The sequence below is a fragment of the Lepus europaeus genome, chromosome 16, assembly GCF_033115175.1.
Source record: "Lepus europaeus isolate LE1 chromosome 16, mLepTim1.pri, whole genome shotgun sequence".
Taxonomy (NCBI): Eukaryota; Metazoa; Chordata; class Mammalia; order Lagomorpha; family Leporidae; genus Lepus; species Lepus europaeus.
Genome location: NC_084842.1, coordinates 69,937,209 through 69,953,234, shown reverse-complemented (window position 1 = coordinate 69,953,234; position 16,026 = coordinate 69,937,209). Strand labels below are relative to the sequence as shown.

At 41.5% G+C, this 16,026-nt stretch overlaps 1 protein-coding gene across 2 annotated transcripts in view; it reads left to right on the top strand.

The window, feature by feature from the left end:
• Window positions 1–16,026, top strand: part of STIM2 (stromal interaction molecule 2) — a 162,445-nt gene that overhangs the window by 54,027 nt on the left and 92,392 nt on the right. The gene's annotated exons all lie outside the window — the stretch shown is intronic.

Below are 16,026 nucleotides of genomic sequence, written 5' to 3'. Positions count from 1 at the left end.
TGCACTTGCTCCCCAGGTAGGACCTCTGTCCCTGTTGAATTGTAATATGCAAATTCTCTCCCCAAACTGTACTCTGTATGTTGTGTGTGGGCGTGGGGGCAAATTGTTGAAATCTATGATTAGCATAGAGTTGGGCCTCTGTATATAAAGTCATACTAAAAATGATCCATAATGAAGAAGGAGATGGGAGAGGGAATGGGAGGTGGGGTGGGAGCAGGGTGGGGGTATGGGGAAAGAACCACTATATTCCTAGAGTTGTATCTATGTAAAAATGCATTCATTAAATAAAAATTAAAAAAGGAAATAAAAAGTAAAAGGTATCTTAAATTATATTGCCTGTTATTTAAATATTAAATAAGTTGTTCAATTTACTAGCGTATGTATGTGTATATATATATATATAAACCAGTTTTACATCTTTAATACTATTCATCTATAAAATTATGTTATTACACACTTTTTAGATTATAGTTATTTAAATAATTCAAAGTATTAATGGTATTCAAAAAAATACAAAATGAAAGTTTGAGGGCTAATGAATTTTAATTTACTTTATAGACCACTCAAGAATATCTTTTTTCTTTACTATACCCTGATACCTCATTTGAACTAAAAGTGATATTCTGCAGATTCATTGCCTGAGCAATTTCCAGTGTTTAAACCTACCATAAGTGGGAGAAATATGCTATTAATAAGAATATGTGGAAAACATTACACATGTGTTAGAGTAATTCTTGATAATTTTTGGGTAGTGGCTGAATTGCTGGAGTAAGTGTGGCTTTTAAAGGAGAATTCTTTGAATGGAAAGGGCAGTATTAATGAGTATAGATGTTTTGATTTATTGATTAAATATTACTTGTAGTGCTATCTTCCATAATGTGTGGTGTTGAGACAGAGAGTGTGAGACAGCGAGAGTGAGAGAACGAGCTCTTACAGCCCCATGGAAGAGTTGGAGTGAGGTTTTCAGAGAAGTGATTACTCTAGGAAGTATTTTGGTTTACCTACTGGTTACAGACAGTGTTTGCTGCCCGTGAGGATTCTTCAGTAACCTAACTCTGAACTTCCTTCACTTCTGCCTACTTTAAAGCAGAAACAGGTGTTAGACTTTCCAGGGATAAAAAGTCTGTGAGAAAGGATAGGTAGCAAAGGTTGTTTTGTAGAGTAGAGTTTATGTTCTTAAGAGTTAGGTGTCTCTTGTCTCATGAACTATTAAACAGATGCTTTGCCTGATTCAGCTCTTTGTAGGCTGTGAACAAGTACTGAGGTCTCCAATTTCTCTATGCTACTTTTGGAAGTCTTAAAGAGGCTATTTTAAAAAATTCTAGGAAGATGTTTTCTTTCAAACTTGGAGACATGATTCTTATACATTGTATCTATGTGTTGAAATGTCACACTGTATCCCATAAATATGTACAGTTACTCTGTGTCAATATATAAAAAATTCAGAGACACTATTACAGTGGCTTATGTTTTGACATTTTAATTATCAGTGGGATTTCAATAAACTTGGTAATTGTTCATTGCTTTAGAGCCCTGTGTGTTAGGAGCTGAATTTGGAGACTAATATGGAAGATATGAAACTATCTGCTTTCCCAAACAAAAGCAAGCAAAAACAGTTCCTATCTGTTTCTTGAGGGTTTTTTTTTCCCATGAGAAAAGGGGTTAGTTGGCTGTTTAAGCATTGTATAAGCAGTTCACAACTAAGAAATATTTGATTTATGAATGTCTCTGAGCATCAGTCAAATCCCTGGGTGTGTAGCCTCATTTCCTTTCTGTGGCTATCAGCACATTGCACAGAGGCCTGACTCTCCCTTCCTCCATTCTGATTGTAGTATAGTTTTGTAAATCTGTTATGGAACAGATGAACAGCTCATGGGTGAAAATACCTATTTTTGTAGGTGATAACAAATTGGTATGGTAATAGACAATGCTTTCCCTATTAGAAATGAGAATTTTCGCTTTGAAACATTAAGAACTTTCTAAAATAATTTTTCAAACAAACACAAAGTTTCAGTAAGCATATAACAAAATGTGTTTTCTTTTTTCAAAATAGTAATCTTTGGAACTTACAGACCTCTAGTAACTATTGGAGAGGCAGAGAGAGAAGGGGGAGAGGGAGAGTGAGGAAATGGAGGGGTAGAGACGGAGGGAGAGAAAGTGGAAGAAGACTGAAAGTGGAAGGGGGAGGGGAGAGAGAGAGGGAGAGAGCAGGAGAAAGGTGGGGGGGGGGAGGGAGAGAAGGAGCGAGAAAGAAAAAGAGGGAAAGAGAAGGAAAGCACCCATCTGCATCTGTAATGGCCAGGGCTGGAACCAGGACAGGAACGCAGCCCAGGAGGGGATTGGTCTCCCATGGGGCTGGCAGGAACCCAGTTATTTGAGCCATCACTGCTGCCTCCTAGGATCTGCATGTATGGGAAGCTGGAGTCGGGAGCCACATATGGAAACTGAACCAGGCACTCTGAGTTGGTAAATGTGCATAATACCTACTGTGTTAAATGGCTGTTCCTATGTGATACTTTTAATGAATCTGCTTTTAGAACTCCTGTTTTGGAATTAGCTTTCAGAATATTCTTTTCTTTCTTTCTTTCTTTTTTTTTTTTTGTTTCTTTATTTATGTGAGAGACAGAATGACAGAGAGAAAGGGGAGATAGAGAAAGAGAGAAAGATTGGCATTGAGATCTTCCATCTGCTAGCTCATTGGCTCACTCCCCAGATCCTTCCAGGTCTAGCCCAGGCCAAAGGCAGGAGTCAGGATCCAAGAGCGCCATCCAGGTCTTCCACGTGGTTGGCAGGAGTCCAAGCAGTTGGACCATCTTCTGCCTTCGCAGGCATGTTAGTAGGGTCAAAAGCACAGTAGCTGGGTGTTAAACAAGCACTGTGACTTGGGATGCTGGCCTTGTAAGCGTCAGCTTAAACTGCTATGCCACAACAGTGGCCCTGCTTTCAAAATATTCTTTTTTGGGCACGATTTTTTTTTTCTTTAAGATTTATTTATTTGAAAGGCAGAGTTGAGAGAGAGAGAGAGTGAGGGAGAGACAGAGTGACATCTTAAATCTACTGGTTCACTCTCCAAATGGCCAGAGCTGGCTGGTACAGAGCCAGAATCCAGGAGCTTCTTCTGCATCTCTCATATGGGTACAGGGGCCCAAGCACTTGGGCCATCTTCCACTCCTTTCCCAGGCATATTAGCAGAGAGCTGGATTAGAGGTGGAACATCTGGGACTTGAACCAGCGCCCATGTGGGTGCCAGTGCTGTAGGCAGGGACTTCACTTGCTGTGCCAGAATGCCGGCCCCCCTTTTTGGTACTTTTAAAGCTAGGAAAAAAAATTTTGGGGGGTATTTTGTGGGTTGCAGGAAACATTTTTGAATTTGGACAGATTTGGATAGAATTTCAACAAAACAGCTATATGACCTTGAGCAAGTAACTTTATGAGAATCTTGATTTATTCATCATAAATATGACACACAGTAGGGTTGTTGAGACTGCCTGAATTTGGAAATCAAGTAAAGTACCCAGCTAGTGTTTTATATGGTAGTTACACAGGAAATGTTCTCTTTTCTCTTTCTGTTTGTATTTTAGGATGTATTTGGCTTTGGACTTAGTCAAATGTTATTTAGAGGTCATCTAATTAAACATATTTTTTGGGGGGGTAGCTTAAGGTAATAGTAATACAAAGGACTACACTTAGATTTCAGAAGCTTTATCATTGCATTCCTTTTGTTCCATTTGTTAGCTAAGTGCTATTGATGATAACAGTAGGTATTCGTTAAGTTCCAAATATGTGCCACACACTGTTAGGTGTTTTATATGTAGGCATTGCATTTAGTTCTATCTTAATACACCTGCGTATTTGCTGTTATACTTTACAGAGGTTAAAAAAGTTTCCTGAAGTTATTCGGTAAGTGGTAGAGTGAGCATGAATTCAAAGATGTATTTTCCCTCATAGAATGTTCTCTCTTTCTCATCTGTAAAATTCCAGTCTTAATTTTACTTTACATGATTGTTAAGTTCTTGCACTGAGAAGCAAATCCATGCATTGTTCCAAGAGCTATCACTTTATCTTGGTTACTCGTTATTTCACATTGGATTTGCAGTTGTATATTTGATGGGATTTTTGTGATCTTTGTAGAAAAGTTGGGAATTGCTTCTGTGGTTCTGTGCGTGTGTTGTGTGCATGTGCCTGTGTGTGTCCAAATCCTCTTTTTTTAAAAAAGAATTTTTTTCAGGAAAAATGTTTCAGCATCTTAGAAAACTATGAGTCAGTATGTGTGTGCACACACTTGTTTACTTTTTTGCACCTCGTCAACAGTTATTTTCCTCACAGCCAACAGATGCACACTGTTATAGACATATTACTGGTTTCTAGTAGCTATCAGTTGAGAGATAGTTATATGAAGACTCTTACATGCACTGAGGGAGAGTATTGGCTAAGCATGAATGTAAATGTGGACATTTTTTGGGTCAAGGAGTGTGTTGGTAAAGCCAATGTATATTAAGAGAGTTTTGAGGCAAGGGCTTTACCTTCTGATTTCTACCTTTAGAGAGCCTCTGAGATCAGCAGGAACTTTTGTTGCTTGGTGAGGGTAGTAGTGGTGGTGGTAGGGATGGTGAGGTCAGGGAATAAACGGGAATGAAAGAATCAGATCAGAAGTCAGTAAATTGAAAAATGCCCCTGGAAAGGAGGAAGAAACCTGATTAACTGAGTTTGTATGAGATCATCTATTTAAAGCATTGGGAAGGTATGGATGAACTTGGTAGTTTTTTACGGGAAATTTTTAGCTAATGATAAAGGAAGATGCCTTTCTTTTCCCTGGGGTGCAGGTAAATTAAAAAGTAGTTTTTGCACAAGGTCCTGATTACAGAGATTGAGAGCTCTGGAGAGGCAGTCATGGCTCAGGAGTTTTCAGTAAGGCCTTTTCTTTTCTGCTCATGAGAAAAATAGCTCATGAGCCATAATCACATACATCAGCCATGGTTTCCAGCCCATTGTTGGTAAGTTCTGTGTCCTTTGCCCGTTGAACTTTTCAAAAATCCTAGAGCTATTAGGTCCCAGAGCCCTCTGCCTACGTTTTTATAGCAGCCTGCTTGTGGCATTGTGTATTACCTATCCTGTGAGCACTTTCCTGTTGTTTCTTGTCTGGCATGTAAGCTCCTGGTTTGAAGGCTGCCAGTAGGTACCAGTTACTATAATGGGTAATACTTGGAATCTCCTCTCGCAAAAAGCGCATCCACCTTGTTTTAACTATGTTTATTTTCTATATGTTTTGAGCAATACTTCTTAATCCTGTTATGTGCTGGATGTTTGAGGTATGCTAAATATTGGAATATAGAGTAAACTCTGTCCTGGACAGGATATCAGAAGAGAAGGAAGATGTTCACTGTCTACTTGCATTTGAGTTAGATCTTTGCTATATCGAAAAATTACAACAAAGAATTTTCTCTGAAGATTTTAGAGAAAATTTACTCTGAAAACATTCAGATTAAAGTATTCAATTTGATAAATGCTTGCACTATTAGTGGAAATAATAAATGTAAACCGTAGTTGTTTCCAACCTTTTTCTCAGTGGTGGTAATTAAGGCAATCCCAATCATGAGATTTGTAAATAGTTGCCAGTGTGGGAAGCCTGCACGTTCTTGGCAGCGCGTGATGTTCTGCCCTGCTAGGGGGCTGGAGTCATTGGTTTGTGATTAAGAGTCACCTGGCTTCCCTTCTTGGCTGTTCTTTTCTGCAGGAAATCTGCTGACTTCCAAGGTTTATGAGAAGTAAGTTAACTCCAAGGGTTGCAACTACTTATTTCAGCTTCACTTTTTTTCTTAAGCTCTTACTCTTTTTATGTTTCTAAACTGCATTCCCTCCATGTGTCAGTTGACTGGGGTGACAAAATATAGAATGTGGCATATTTACTCCTCTAGGGGAGGCTTACTGGAGCCACAGTTGATGTACTTTGTGGCTGTGTGTCATTTGTCTTGGCTCAGCCAAACAGAAGTAAACCTTTGTTTTACCTACATGACTTGTAGGCCTGAAATACCAGCATAATTGTTGCCTTTCAGGTGTCACTTCAGCCTGACCTTTTTTATTTTAAACCCTTACTGGCAGTTCTGTAGTTTGCGTTCTATAATTTCCTGCCTGGGCTGTTGTGGAAGGCATTCTTTGGGAGCAAACATGCATCTCTAGATTAAAATAAGACTGTCTTACCAAAGGTGGTATGCAGATGGCAGATAAGCATATGAAAAGCTTCTGCACATGCTATGTCATCAGGGAAATGCCAGTTTAAGCAGTGGTAAAACACACACCTCTTAGTGTGGCCAAAAAGCAGAATGCAGCATCACCAACTGGAGGTGACGATGTGCAGCAGCAGGAGCTCTTCCTTCAGTGGTGGGGATGTGAAAAGATACAACCTCTTGGAAGTCTGGTAGTTTCCTAACAAAACTAAGCATATTCTTACCATATGATCTAGTGCTTGCATCTCTTGCATTTATACAAGGAAGTTGGAAAATTATGTCCATAAAAAAACCTGTACATGGATGTTTATAACAGATTTATTCATAATGGCAAAACGTGAAAGCTACCAGGAAGTCCTTCATTAGGTGAATGGATAAACAGTCACACATTGAGACAGTGGAATATTACCTAGTGCTAAAAAGAAATGTGCTATCAAGCCATGAGAAAACATGGAGAAAATGTAAACGTCCATTACTGAGAGAAAGAAGCCAATCTGAAAGGCTACATACAACGATTCTAATATGACGTTCTGGAAAAGGCAATACCATGGAGACAGCAAACACAGCAGTTGCCGGTGTTTGGTAGAGGGTGGTGGGAGAATAGGTGGAGCAGAGAGGGCTTTTGGGGCAGTGAAACTGCTATGTGATATTGTAATGGGGTACATGTCATTATAAATTTGACCAAGCCCATGAAGTGTTCAGCACAGAGTGGACCTCACTCTAGGCTGTAGACTGTGTGTCATCCTGATGTGTCAGAGTAGGTTCCTCAGTTACAGGGAGTGGTGGGAGATGTTGATAATGGAGCAGGCTGCATATTTGCAGGGGTATGTGGGCTATTTCTTTATATTCTATTCAGTTTTGCCATGGACTTAAAATTTCTCAGTAAAATGAAGACTTAAAAAAACAGAATCAAGTACTTGGTAAAGCGTTTTTACACTTGAAAGCACTACACAAAATAGAAGGTAATTTAATTTTTTTTCTGTTGCATGTTTCGTCATGGCACAGTCAACACTGGGCTGTTTTGGGTTTCTCTTACTGATGATCGCTGCTTCACTGACTGGTATCCGCAAGGCAGGCTTTACAGATTCTCATCCTATTGCTTCTCCACCGGAACTTGCCCTGGTGTTTTCTTCCTCCCACTGGGAAGTACTCTTGGCAAAACAGGGGACAATTCTTTGATGTGTGAATCTCGCCTGTGAGCTGCAGACACTGCACATCCTTGTCCTGCCACCATCCGCTGACAGGCAGCAGCAGTGGGGAGTGGGGGAGAAGAGCACCTTTAGGCTTGCAGTCAAATAGCCTCAGGTACTACGTGGTTCTAGGGTTCTGGAGTTCTTGATTCCTGCTTGAGTTTATGCTTGTTTTCCCTTTTTTTTGACCTGCACTGAGTAAAATCCAATTTCTCTTTTATGAGGCTGCTGAAAATACAATTGCTTTCGTGTAAGAGAGATAAATTACTTACTAAGTATAGTAATGTGTAGTAATAAGCATATGGATAATAGAAGCACTTACATACAGTAGCAGTTTGTAGTAAATAGTAAACCAATCTTAATCCTTGAGCTCATGGAGTTTTTATCTTCTAGAACATGAACCTTGAGGAAGACTGTCTTAAATATCTTATAGCTCCTTGGTTATTATTTTGTATATTTTGTTTAGTATGTGGTTAAAAATAATATTTGACAGTAGTTAGATGTCATACTCTAGGCTGTAGGGAAGCACTGAATAGTTTTAAACAGAGGTACAGTGTTACAAGGATTCTGCTGACCACTTGAGATTTAACTGCAGTGCCATAGAGACGTGAAGAGCTTTATTGTCAGTTTCTACATCTTTTGATCAGCCAAGTAATTTCTTGAAAGGCTTGTCTCTCCCAAACATTTGTAATAAATGGAAAGTCAGTTAGGTAAGTAGTTCAGTAACTAGTGTTACTGCAGCACTTACTTAGGCACTGTGGAATGAGGAGTGATAACACACAGCCTGTGGCTCCTGGTTTGCTATAGGTGGGAGTTAGATGGTGAAGCAGAAATGAAGAGTGCCCAGTGATAATGTGCTATGGAGAAGAACAGAGCAAGTAGGGGGTAAAGGGGAAAGCTATTTCATTATTATTTTTAAAGATTCGGCTGGCGCCGCGGCTCACTAGGCTAATCTGCCGCCTTGCGGCGCCGGCACACCGGGTTCTAGTCCCGGTCGGGGCACCGATCCTGTCCCGGTTGCCCCTCTTCCAGGCCAGCTCTCTGCTGTGGCCAGGGAGTGCAGTGGAGGATGACCCAAGTCCTTGGGCCCTGCACCGCATGGGAGACCAGGAGAAGCACCTGGCTCCTGCCATCGGATCTTCTCTCTGTCTCTCTCTCACTGTCCACTCTGCCTGACCAAAAAAAAAAAAAAAAAAAAAAAAAGATTTATTTACTTTGAAAAGTTACAGAGAAAGAGAGAGAGAGAGATATCTTCCATCCATTGATTAACTCCTCAGATGGTTGGAAGCGCTGGCTGAAGCCAGGAGTCAGGAGCTTCATCCGAGTCTCCCACGTGGGTGCGGGAGCCCAAATGCTTGGGCCATCTTCTGCTACTTTTCCCAGGCCATAGCAGAGAGCTGGATTGGAAGTGGAGCAACTGGGACTTGAACCAGCTCCTGTCTGAGATGCTGGTATTACAGGCAGCTGCTTAACCCGCTACACCACCCTGAAAGGCTACTTTAGATAGGGAAATAAGATGGCCTCTGAGGAAGGCTGCGAGAGTAGGAATGAAAGGAGTTAACCACCTGTGAGCACATGAGGGCAAAGAGCTTTACAGGCAGAAGAAACTGCAAGTAGGGACCTTCAGTGAGTAATTTGTTAATATCTTTTCTCCTTTATCACCACTTTAAAATAATCTGTAATCCCTCCTTAATCAGTCTCTTAATTATCCAATTAAGTGGGAATAATGCTTTTGTAGGCAAAGTGAATTGTATAATCATATAAGTGAAATATATAATCATATATTATATGGGTCCTCCATTGTTGATAGTTATTATCAGTTAGTTTGTTAGTGTAATAAACATTATCAGCTTACACTCTTTCTTGTATGTCTTCCTAGAGAATGCTTATTTTTCAAGAATGGGTGTAGGAGCAGGCCTGTTTAGCCTGTTTTCGAACGTGGCTAAGAGGCCCACGTCCCATATTGGGGGGGGTCTGGGTTTGATACTCACCTCCAGCTCCTCTAGCTTCCTGCTGTTGTAGAACTTGGGGGGCAGTGGTGATGGCTCAAGTAATTGGGTTCCTGCTACCCATCTGACAGAGAGCCCTGGGTTGAGGACCTGGGTCCTAGCTGTGGCCATGCCCAGTCCTGGCTGTTGTGGGCATTTGAACCGGTGAATGGGAGTGCTTTCTCTCTCTCTCTCTCTGTGCTTCTCAAGGAAAAAAAAAAAAAAAAAAAAACCAGCCCGGTGTAAATGTCACTTCCTCCTAGAACAATTTTTTTGCCATGTATGCAGATATGACTACCTCCTAAGTTTTGCCACCTTTATATATTTATTGCGTATGTACGTTACTGCATTTTTCAAATTTAATTGTTTTCTTAGCTTCTTAGAGTCTGGCATTTATATATTTGTAAAATAAATGACTTATATTTAGGAGTTTTTTTTTCTCTTTGGCCTCCAATATGTATGTATATTTGAACCAGTTAACAGATGTATCAGTCATTGAGGTAGGTATTGAGAATAAAAAATCAGTTTTTTTACAGGTTCATAGTCATGTTCAGGGTAAGGTTATGATACAAAATAGTTTACTTAAAATAGTTTGTTTTAGGGTAGTTTGAATTGAAGTGGAGATATATTATCAAAAGGAAAGGTAAGGAAATATGGGTATACACAAATATTTTGGATTGTGAACATCATTCCGGAAGTGTCTAGTGTACCCTCCCATGGGACCCATTTATGCCATGTCCTGGCAATCTCTGTTTTATTCTTCTCCAACACGGTGACACTGACCTATTTATGTTCACTTCACTGACTCAGGCATGAATTTAAAGTCTAGAAGACTTGTTTAGAATTCCAGATTTCATTTCTGGAGGTGTGATCTTAAGCACGTTACTCATCAATCACATTCTTTCGCCTTAAAAATGGAGTTAATACTTGCCCCAGAGTCATTTGCAGGGATTAAATTATGTGTGTAAAATAGCATTGTCTTCTAGAATGTAAATTTTTCTCATTAAGCGAAATCATTTTAACAGTCATTTAACTATTCTGATGACTCAGACTTTTTGGCTTTGAACAGAGGAAAAACAAGGTGGAATTTAATAAAGGTTTTGATTGCTGCCTTTGGCTAAGTCTGTTTCTGTTGCATCTGATTCCTTTACCTCAGTGCAAAATGCTGCTGTCAATCCAGAGAAAGCTTGCCCATATGCCACACGATGAGGGCAGTGGGGGAGGAAATTTGTCTTAGTTGGTGCATTGTGTGCCCAGCACCTAGCCCAGGGCCTGGCACATTATAACAGGGCTCTTCAATTCATGTTTAAAGGAAGGAAGGGCTTTGTTTAAATGACAAAATATTCTAGGGGTGGAGTACATGGTGAGCACTGGCACATTTTGGGTAGCTAATAGATGTCTGTGAAATACTGTCATATGAGAATAGTTTTGATATTTTAGCAGTTGTCTTTAAAACCATTATACCAGGTACATTATAGGCACGGCTCTTTTATAATAGGTTGTATAAATATATATTTTTAAAAGATTTATTTTATTTGAAAGAGTTACATAAAAAGAGAGAGAGAGAGTGAGTTAGAGAGGTAGATCTTCCATCTGTTGGTTCACTCCAGGAGCCAGGAGTTTCTTCCAGGTCTCCCACAGGTGTGCAGGGACCCAAGGACTTGGGCCATGTTCTGTGACTTTCCCAGGCACATTAGTAGGGAGCTGGATCGGAAATGGAGCAGCCAGGACTCATATGGGTGCTGGCAGCTGCAGATAGTGATTTACCCACTATGCCACAACACAGACCCCTAGGTTGTATATTTTAAAAGAAATTTAGGCCAGTGAATCTGAGTTAAAGTGATCACTTGTACTCAGTTAACCTAGAAGGGAAAAGAAATGAAAAAGCAGAGTAGAATATGTAATAGAGTTCAGAAGTGACAACTGTTCTAATGGAGATTTCTAGACCGTAAGTCATTGTACCTTACGTGGAGAAATGGATCACCCTTGCTGTATCTTCATCTCCTGTCTTTCCTTCTGCTGCTCCAACTTGGCCAAACCCCAAGTCCTGGAACTGTCTTCATCATCTGCCTTCGCCAGTCCTCAGAGGCATGGGATTACTGCAGCTCTTCCCACAGCTGCGCCACTCAGTCTTGTCTTCCTCTCATCTGTCTTCCACTGTCACCAGACCTCTCTGAAATGAATCTGGTTGGGTTAGTCCCTTCCTTGAGTTCCCAAAATCTGCAGAATAAAAACCCAAATTCCTTAGTATGTGAAACTGCTCTTGGAGATCTAGCCTCTAACACGTCTCTTAATACTTCACTACGTTTCTGTACTCCAGCCAGATGAACCACTTGCGTTTCTCTGCATGTTCCATGGTTTTATTTTTTTGTTATTGGACATGAAATGCTTCTTTTTCTAGGCATGGTCTTCTGACTACAGATCATTTAAAACTCAAATTTACCTCTAGTTATCTTTACAGATTTCTGTTTCAGTTTGAATTTGGTGTTTTTTTTTCTGTGTTCTTATAATACTTTGTGTCTTAGTCCATTTAAAACAAAATGCTTGTGTGTGTGTGTGTGTGCATTTATTTGAGAGTCACTGTTTCACTCCCCAAATGCTATGAATTGGGACCCTAATCCAGGTCTCCCATGTGGGTGGCAGGGACGCAACTACCGGAGCCGTCGTGACCTGCTGCCTCTCAGGGTGCACATCAGCAGGAAGCTGGAATTGTGAGCAGAGCTGTGATTTGAAACTCCAGTGTAGGTTGTGGGCATCTCAACCAGCATCTTAATCATTAGGCCAGTTGCCTGCCTACCTTCTTAATCTGCTTTGTGCTGGAGTATCAGAATACCACACACTGAATAATTTACAAACAGTAGAAATTTATTTTTCACTGTTCTGGAGCCTGGGAAGTCCAATATTAGGGAGCTGGCATCTGGCAGAGGCCTCCCTGCACCATCTCATGGCAGAAGGGCACGAGAGTGTGAGAGAAGGAGCAGCAGATCGGATTGGCAGCTCAGGCCGTTGATCACTGGGAGGTGGGGTCCACTGGCCTGGAGGCCCTGCCTCCTGATGCTATTGTACTGGAGATTAACATTCAAGCCAGGGCACTGCACTCAGAAGTATTTTACAGTACATCCTAGTGTCTACACAACTTCTTTCTCAGTAGACTGTGAGCTTTTCTGGAGTCCAGGATATTTTATTATTGCTTCAATTCTTCGTGCCTGTTGCTACCTTGCACAATATAGAAGCCTAGAAGTTGTGATTCAGTTAATGTGTGAAGTAATCAAATTTCATCAGAGATCTAAAATACACCCAGCCATGTCTTGGGTATTAGGAAAATGTGAGAAATGAAAGAACAAAGTCTCTTCCCTTTTACGAGTTTAAGTATTGAATGAAACACAGCAATGAAAGATTGAGAAAGTCTAGCATTATGTTAGGATTCAGTAGAATGATTTGAAAATAAAGATGTAATAAAATTTCAAATCCCGTGACTTTTTTTTTAGATTTATATATTTATTTAAAAGCAGAATTTATAGGGAGAGAGAGATCTTCTATCTGTTGGTTCACTCCCCAAATGGCCTCAATGACCAGAGCTGGGCTAGACTGAAGCCAGGAGCTAGGAGCTTCTTTGGGTCTCCCATGTGGGAGCAGGGGCCCAAGTATTTGGGCCATCTCCTGCTGCTTTCCAGGCATAGTAACAGGGAGCTGGATTGGAAGTGGAACAGGTGGGACTTGAACTAGTATCCATATGGAATACCAGCACTGCTGGCCATGGCTTTAACCTGCTGTGCCATAGCGGCCTCTCCTAGGTGTTGTCGAGCTCTTTTAGCTGTGGTAGACCTTAGTAAGCATCTGATCTACTTGCTTTATTTTAGATGTGAGGTAACTAAGACACAGGGCAAATGATTTTTCCACAGTTTAGTGATGACATTTCCTAACAGGGTCCAAAGTACACCAGGTTTTTAACTATTGATGATGAAATAACGAAACTGGCTAATACCTGTTATGTTAACTGCATTGAACTTTGAGGTCATATTATTTCTTGAAATAAAAGGAAAAATGAAATGAAAAGCTATTCATTTTGTTGCAGAAACACTTTAAAATCCATTCAGATTTTTTTTTTTTTTTGACAGGCAGAGTGGACAGTGAGAGAGACAGAGAGAAAGGTCTTCCTTTTGCCATTGGTTCACCCTCCAATGGCCGCTGCGGCTGGTGCGCTGCAGCCGGCGCACTGCGCTGATTCGAAGCCAGGTGCTTCTCCTGGTCTCCCATGCGGGCGCAGGGCCCAAGGACTTGGGCCATCCTCCACTGCACTCCCAGGCCATAGCAGAGAGCTAGACTGGAAGAGGGGCAACTGGGACAGAATCCGGCACCCCGACCGGGACTAGAACCCTGGGGTGCCGGTGCTGCAGGCGGAGGATTAGCCTATTGAGCCGTGGCCCTGGCCATGCACAGTTTTTTCATAATATGCATTTTCCATGAAGTCTCCAAGGCCCCGCATACATGTGGTTCTGATGACATTTTGTTGTTTCAGAAGTTGCTTATTTATTTATTTGAGAGGGAGAGAGAGAGAGTATGCTTCTGTCTGCTAGTTCACTGGCCGAGTGTCCACAATACCCCAAGCCTGGGCTGTGCTGGACTGAAACTGGTAGCCAGAGACTCAATCCAGGTCTCCTAAATGGGTATCAGGAACCCAACTACTTGAGCCATCATCTCCTGTCTGTCGTCCAGGGTTTGCATTGGCAGGGAGCTGGAGCAGGAGTGGGAGTCGGATATCAAACCCAGGCACTCTGATATGGGTCATGGGTGTATTAACTGTTAGGCAAAATGTTTGCTTCTGATAGCATTTTGAAAGGATTTTATTGGGGAGTATTTGGTATAGAGGTTAAAATCCTGCTTGCGATGCCCACTTCTAATAATGGGGTGCCAGGGTTTGAGTCCCAACCTTGCCCTCTATTCCAACTTCCTGCAGTGCATACCCTGGGAATCAACAGGTGATGGCTCAAGTAGTTGGGCCTCTGCCACCCATATGGGGCACCTGGATGGAGTTTCTAGCCTGACCCAACCCTGGCCATTGAAGACATTTGGAAGAATGAGCCAGTGGATGGGAGCTGTGTCTGTCCATTGTCTGCCTCTCAAATAAAGAAAACATATAAGTAAATAAAAGGATGTCAAGGTAGTTCCTGGAATTTGTCAGTCTGCTGGCCTGACTGGGAGTGAGAGAGACTTGGCAGTACTTTTCCATTATGGCCTGTGAGTTGGTTACTAGTTATGTCAACAAGAAGTAGTCCTGTCAATTTGAGTTTAAGCCATTGAAAAGTATTGCATGCGCTCTAATGTATTAATTTTGACATTCTATATATGAAAATTCCCATATATTCCAGAGGAGGAGTTTTCACCAGTATATTAAGGAAAACAAAGACCAAGATAAAAAATTAGTTTTTTCTTCTGTTGTTTTATGTTTAACCTAAGAAGTTATATGTATATGTATTTTAAAAACTGATGTGTGTACTAGAGGGCCAGCACTGTGGCATAGTGGGTAAAGCCCATCCCATATGGACGCTGGTTTGGGTCCCGGCTGCTCCATTTCCCATCCAGCTCTCTGCTATGCCCTGGGAAAGCAGTAGAAGATGGCCCAAGTCCTTGGGCCCCTGCACCCTTGTGGGAAACCCAGAAGAAGCTCCTGGCTCCTGGCGTTCGATCAGCGCAGCTTTGGCCGTTGTGGCTAATTGGGGAGTGAACGCTGACTTTCAAATCAATCAATCAGTCTTGGAAGTGGAACAGCCGGGATACGAACTGGTGCCCATATGGGATGCTGGCACTGCAGATGGCAGCTTTACCCACTACATTACTATGCCGGCCCCAGTAAATAAATCTTTCAAAAAAAAAAAAAAAAAAAAACCACAGGCCGGCGCCATGACTGAACAGGCTAATCCTCCGCCTTGCGGCGCTGGCACAACAGGTTCTAGTCCCTGTTGGGGCGCCGGATTCTGTCCCGGTTGCTCCTCTTCAGGCCAGCTCTCTGCTGTGGCCCGGGAAGGCAGTGGAGGATGGCCCAAGTCCTTGGGCCCTGCACCCGCATGGGAGACCAGGAGAGGCACCTGGCTCCTGGCTTCGGATTGGCGCGATGCGCCGGCTGCAGCGGCCATTGGAGGATGAACCGACGGCAAAAAGGAGGACCTTTCTCTCTGTCTCTCTCTCTCACTATCCACTCTGCCTGTCAAAAAAAATAAATAAATAAAAAATTAAAAAACCCCACAAAACTATGTGTATACTACACTCTTGGATTATCTCTATCATCTCAAATAGAAAATGAAAAATGGAGTTGTGACTATTCTGTTTTCTTTTATTGTTTCTTTTTTTTTTTGCACTTACATTTTGATTAAACTGGATTTTAAAAAATAGCACCTTATATTCTGTGCTTTTTTAGTTTGTGGGGGGATAGCATGTTCTTTGGGGAAGAATAGTAAATGAATAATGAGTTGTGTAAGAAGAAGTGGTTTAGGATGTGGAAGGTTCTGGATGTGACTCCTGGTTGTAGTAGATGTGACTCCTGGTTGTAGTAGGCTAGTATTAGAACGGGATTATTTACTTTCAGTCAGTTTTGTTCTTATGTTATATGTGAAGAATGCTGTACTT